Below are 6,515 nucleotides of genomic sequence, written 5' to 3'. Positions count from 1 at the left end.
AAAAATTTTCATCTCTTCGAAACGTTAAGTTTTATCATCCCAGTTATATTTACAGATATTGAAATAGAAATAAACCAGACAGATACAAGAGCTACTCTCAAATTTTTTATAGACCAGTAGGAAAGAGACAACTCAGAAATCACTGGAATTGTGTTAAGTGACACGGTGTCACAGGGCCCCTAACCTGGTCTGGAGGGTCACAGAGGTTTCCTGAGGAAGAGACACCTGTGCTGGGTAGACAGGAGAAAAGCTAGAAGGAGAACGGGGCAGCACTCTGCAGGCTGGGGAAAGAGCCTGGGTAAACACCCTGAGGTGGAAAGAAGGCTGGGGGAAGTGGGGGTAGATTGCTGAGAGTCATGAGAACAAGCTTGTGAAGCACAGAGGGCAGATCATCCAGGCCTTGTGGAAATGTTAAGGATTTGGGACTTGATCTCAAATGCAGTAGAAAGACATAGGTGGGTTTTAGGTGGAAATGACATAATCTGATCTTTTCTTTCACAGCTCAGCCCGGTGCTTCATGAATAATTGAGATGTTGTGATATAATAAGAAATACATATTTGGTCTTCATCCTAGGTTCCTGGCATAGAGCTCCTAAAATCCTTGGAATTTCCTGAGTGATAGAGGTGATAGGAGTGTTTTTCATTATTCATGATAAGTCCCTTTCAACCATATCTGGGTTTAAGTTAATGAGGGACTCTTGATGGGGTCCTAGACAGCTTCAGGATGGAGGCTGGAGGAACCAACCATGTAATTAGAGTGTTGGAACTTTCAGCCCCACCCTACCCCCTCACCTCCAGGGAAAGGGGCTGGAGATTGAGTTTAATCACCAATGGCCAATGATTTATCCAATCATGCCTACGTAATAGAAGCTCCATAAAAACCCTAAACAATGGGGTTGGGAGAGCTTCTGGGTTGGTAAACACATCGAGGTGCTGGGAGTGTGGTACACCTGGAGAGGGCATGGAAGCTCTGTGCCCCTTCCCACATACCTTGCCCTATACATCTCTTCCACTGGCTGTTCCTGAGTATTCTTTATAATAAACCAATACTGATAAGTAAAGTGTTCTCCTGAGTTCTAGCAAATTATGGAACCCGACAAGGTGATCGTGAGAACCTCCAATTTATAGCCGGTAGGTCAGAAGTACAAGTCCACACTTTCCATTGGCCTTTGAAGTGGGGGTAGTTTTGTGAGACTGGACACTTAACCTATGGGATCTGGTGCTAACTCCAGGTAGATAGTGTCAGAATTGAATTGAATTATAGGATGTCTTTCTGGTGTCAGAGAATTGTTTTTGTGTGGGAAAAAAAAAAACGCATACATTTGATGTCAGAAGTGTTGTGAGTACAGAAAAAGAGTTTTATTTTAAGAATGGATTCAGGCAAGGTAGGACTAAATGGAGTAATGGCAGTGTAGATAAAAAATAAAATAGAAGTGGACAGTTCAGATCAATTACTTAGGAGGTGAAATCAACAAAATTTGATGGTTGATCAGAAATGGAAATGAGGAAACAGGAAGCAAGAAGGGTAAATCTTAGGTTTCTGACAATTTATTGAGATGGAGAACACTGAAGCAGGATCAGGTCTTAGGGGCCAAGAAGAGGAAATTAGAGTGTCCGGTACATAGCAGGAAATACAAGATAGGCTCTCAGAAGCAAGGTCTGGACAGCATTATAAATTCAGGAGTGGTCAGCCTAGACATGTGTAATCAGTGTGTCCCCAGATTCCACATCTCCTTGAACATCTAAATTGCTCCATCCTCTCCCACAGCTCTCCTCCAGAAATACCCAAAGGCTCTCAGGGCTGCTTGCACTGGCCTGGCTCCCCCAACCACCATGCATCTCTTGCTGCCACCACAGCAAGGGCAGAGGACTCAGATATGCCCCTCACGGCAGGTCTCCACCACCACTGACCTCTCTGTGGCCAGACCTACAGGCCACCCCCAGAACTTGCTCCCTGGATGGTAGAATCAGAGGCCAGTATGCCACCAAGGGAAGAATTGCTCCCGCTCCTGATTTCCCTGAGGGAGGATTTTCCTTCAATGCATCCTGGCCTCTCTCCACCTGGGAAGGTGAAGTGACTTACCTGTTTGGAAATCTGGGAAGAACTGGGAACTCAAGACCCATATTGACTTGTCTTCTTGGGAATGGGCTACCCACAGGGAACTCCTCCAGAGGCTGGCTATTCCCCTCATGCCCAGATCTAGCACTGCCTATGACTGCGAGGGAAATCCTGCCTAATTCTGGGCTTTGAGATGAGCAAGCCCATTTGAATAACAGACCTAAAGTACATCATGCCCTTTGACAGTAAAAAGGTGGTATTTTGGCTCATTGTGGTGTCTACTACATAACACTTATTATTTGCCATCTTTCCATAACAAAAATTAGATGTGTACATCATTTTTAAGGGTTGCTTAACAGTCCTCAGTATAAATACAACATAATTTAACCAGTCCTCTATGTCAGTCATTCATCTTCTTACCACTTTTCTATTTTAAGCTTCATCTTAATTAATAACCTCGAACATACAATTTTATACAACTGTCTATAGCCTAAGAGCAGAACTGTCGGATCGAAAGGCATATATATAGTTTTTTGCTTGCCTTTTATTTTTTAAATATTGATACATCTTGTTTGAGACAATATACACTTCCACCAGCATAAACGTATTACTTTCCTATTGCTACATCATAAATTATCACAAACTTCAAAGCACAAAAGTCTCTGTGGTTCAGGAGTGCAGGTACAGCTTTCCTGTGTCCTCCACTCAGGGTTTCACAAGGTTGCAATCAAGGCGCCAGCTGGGCTTCGTTCTCCTCCGGACACTCAACTGGAGAAGTCTCTTCCTTGTAGCTGTATGCATGAGGGTCTGGCTTCTTACGGGCTGTCAGCTAGAGGCTGCCCACAGTTCCCTGCCCCAGGGCCCTCTCCACAGTAAGTTCACAGCATGGCTCTTTGCTTCTTCAAGGCCTGGAAAACAATCTAGTCTGCCAAGACGAGTCTTATAAAACGTAACATAATCATGGAAGTGACATCCCATCACTGTTGGCACAGAAGCAAATCACATGTCCTACCCACTCTTAAGGGGAGAGGATTCTAGAAGACATAACACCAGAGGGCAGAGATCACGGGGCCATCTTAGAATTCTGCTTCCACAATAAGGGTGCCCAGCTCCCATGTCAATCCTACGTTATGAACCTCTGCCAATCTGACAAGTAACAAAATGTATCTTTTTTTATTGGTATTCTTTGACTACCAGTGAAGCTAAATACCTCTTATATGCTTACTGGACATTTCCTATTTCTTCTTTTGTGACATGTCTGCTCTTCGTCCAATATTTTATCGAAATGTTAGTACAAATGAACAATCTCTTATCTGCAATCCCAAAAATCAAAACAACTCTGAAATTCTTAAATTGTTCAAAACCCAATTGGTAGCAAAATCTGGCTTGATCTGAACTCATTTGTCAGCAAAACCTTCTCTGGACTGATGCAAAGATATTTATAGTTTTATTTATCTCATTTAGTATGAATTTTCATATATTTCAATGCAGAACTAAAAATGTATTTGATTAACTACATACTGCCCTGGGCCTCACTGGGCATATTAAATATTATACACGATTTACCTTTCTAAAGCCCCCAAAAATCAGAATTCTGAAATATTCATAGTCCCAAAGGTTTTCGATAAAAGGCTATGGAACTCTAATTCTCAATGATTTCCAAAATGTTTTTGTAGATTAAGAAAGTGAGCCCTTTTTCATAGATGTTGCCAGTTTTTCCCCATTTTGTCATGTTTCAACCTAGCTTATAGTACCAAAGGTTTTTTTAATTATTAATTCACATTCATTGCAAATAAAATCAAATATAGATTATAACAGTGGTCCTTAATCCTTTCAAGTCAATGAATAATAACTTGAAAATCTGATTAAAGTATTGGAAAAGTGCCCCAAAATATTTACATATAATTTTGCACATAATTTCAGCTTTATAGGGCTTAGAAACCAGATTAAGAACTTCCACTTTCTATGGTCTTCCTAGGAACTTTCATCCTTTCCTTTGACTTCAGTTATCATCTATCTATGATTCCCAAATATATATATGTATATATATCCATCTATATCTATCTATAGATATCTATATATTATAGATATCTTCAGCCCAGATCCATTTCCTGAACATATCTCCATATTCATCAGACTATTCAACATCTCCACTCAAATATGCCACTAACATCAAACTCAACATATCAAAAACTGAAATCATTTTCTCCTATGCCAAACCCATTCATCTCTGTATATTAATTTTTTTTTTTTTTTTTTTTTTTTTGTGAGGAGATCAGCCCTGAGCTAACATCCGCCAATCCTCCTCTTTTTTTGCTGAGGAAGATGGCCCTGGGCTAACATCGGTGCCTATCTTCCTCCACTTTATATGGGACGCCGCCACAGCATGGCTTACCAAGCAGTACTTCGGTGCGCGCCCGGGATCCGAACCAGCGAACCCCGGGCCGCCGCAGCGGAGCGCGCGCACTTAACCGCTTGCGCCACCGGGCCGGCCCCCTCTGTATATTAATTTTTAATGAATGGAACCACTAACCACACAACTGAGTCAGCCAAAAATCCAGTCAACAACTACAACTTCCATCTCTCCTCTATCTTTGATATCTTTCAATTTTATCCACTTCTCATCTCCACTGCAACAAACTTAGTTTTGGCCACTATGCTTTGCCTGAATTACTCTAACAGCCTCCTAAATAGTTTTCCCACCAGAGTTTTTATCTCCTCCGATCCATGTACAATATTGTAACTAGGTGATCTTTTTAAAATGCAAATCTGGTATCACCCCCTCACTTAAAACTCTTCAGTAACTCCCCACTGCTCTTGGGATCAAGTCCATACTCCTTAATAATGGCTTACAAAGTCCTTTATCACCTACAACCCACTTAATTCCTGCATAGTCACCCCATATCTGATCCTTTTCCCCTAGTCCCTGTTATTAGTGAATGTCACCACTTAGCAAGTTGCTCAAGACAGAAACCTGGACTCTCCTCCTACCCACTCCCCCCACCCCCATATCTAATTAGTCACCATATCCTGTTTTTACCTCCAGTGCCACCACCCTGGTCTAAGTTACCATCTTTTTCTCACTTGGACTACTAAGCTAGCCTTCCCTCATTGAGGAGGCAGTAAAACAGATGGTTCTCATGAATAGCTTGACCATCCAGGCTTAATTATCTTTCTTCTTAATGAAAATGAAGTCAGGATAGAAGAGAAGAGAGAAGGGGTCACAGAGGGAGAGAGAAGCTCTGAGCCAATAAGCAAGGCTTTGCATTCAATTTCAGTGGTCATTCGCTCATGGATCACCCGAATGAACTTCTAATGTTTTCAGACCACCAAAAGTTCTGTACTGAATAATGTGTCCCTCACTGCTGACACCATTTATTTCCGTTTTGGGGATTCTTTGGCTCAGCAGCCACAGCCACATTGTCTTGCGAGTTGTCCCATTGTTATAAGATTCCTTCTTACAGCTGCCCACAGGAGTGACCAACAACTAATGCACCATTTAGGCAGCTTGTTTCAATCCTGTCACTGCTCAGCCTCTAATCATTAATTAACAAGTAAGATAGTGGGGGACCCTTATTCCCCTAACCCACTCAATACTTTGGCAAGAGCATATACTACTGGATACCAGGGAGTTGTCTCACCTCTCAATCTGGCCCGCAGGGCCATTATCCTTCCTCTTCCAGAATACCATGTCTCTGTCGGGGTCGCATCCTCATCACCAAAACTGTTAAGAACTGTGAAGGCTGTGAGACTTTACCCTACTTGCAAACTAACAAGTTAGTCTGGCACAGTTTTATCGGTCCTGGCAGAAGATATGAGATTCCAGGGTCAGACACAAAGTACTTTATTACTCATAGCCATAGCCAAAGTATCATTTTCTTGTTCTGGTTCCCAAGCCCCAATTCCCACAGGACAATGCAAAGAGGGCCAGGTAATATCTGTATATGCAAAGGGTTACATTACAGGAGAGGAACCCTGAGCAAAGGAAACCCAGATCTTTTATAGTGCCCTTTGCTCCAGGACATACTCTCTCTTTCAAGGATCTAAGCAAAGCTGTCCTTTGTTCTGGAGGGAGATATTCTCTCTGCTCTATCTTCTCTATCATACAAACATCCTTGAAAAATATTCCAGAATAAAAGCAGTCAGTACTTCTGCTTGGAAGACATAAACATAACAGACCCATGGAGAATTGTCTAATAAATACCTTCTTGTAAACAAATAAAGTGGAAAGATCTCCCATTTGTTTTTTACTAATAAAAGACCAGACACTTGCATCAGTTGGTGACAATATGCTTCCCTGATTACCTTTCAATGCACCTGCTCCTATTTGCCTTTCTGACTCTCCTCAAGATTCTAAGGCTAAACTTATCTCACAGGCCAGTGTTTCATAACAATCATTGGCTATACAAGAGCAATTTAATGGATTTCAGCAAACAGTGAAGATGAATTAAAGATA

The sequence above is a fragment of the Diceros bicornis genome, chromosome 5 (genome assembly GCF_020826845.1).
Source record: "Diceros bicornis minor isolate mBicDic1 chromosome 5, mDicBic1.mat.cur, whole genome shotgun sequence".
Taxonomy (NCBI): domain Eukaryota; kingdom Metazoa; phylum Chordata; class Mammalia; order Perissodactyla; family Rhinocerotidae; genus Diceros; species Diceros bicornis.
This window is presented reverse-complemented; position numbering follows the sequence as displayed.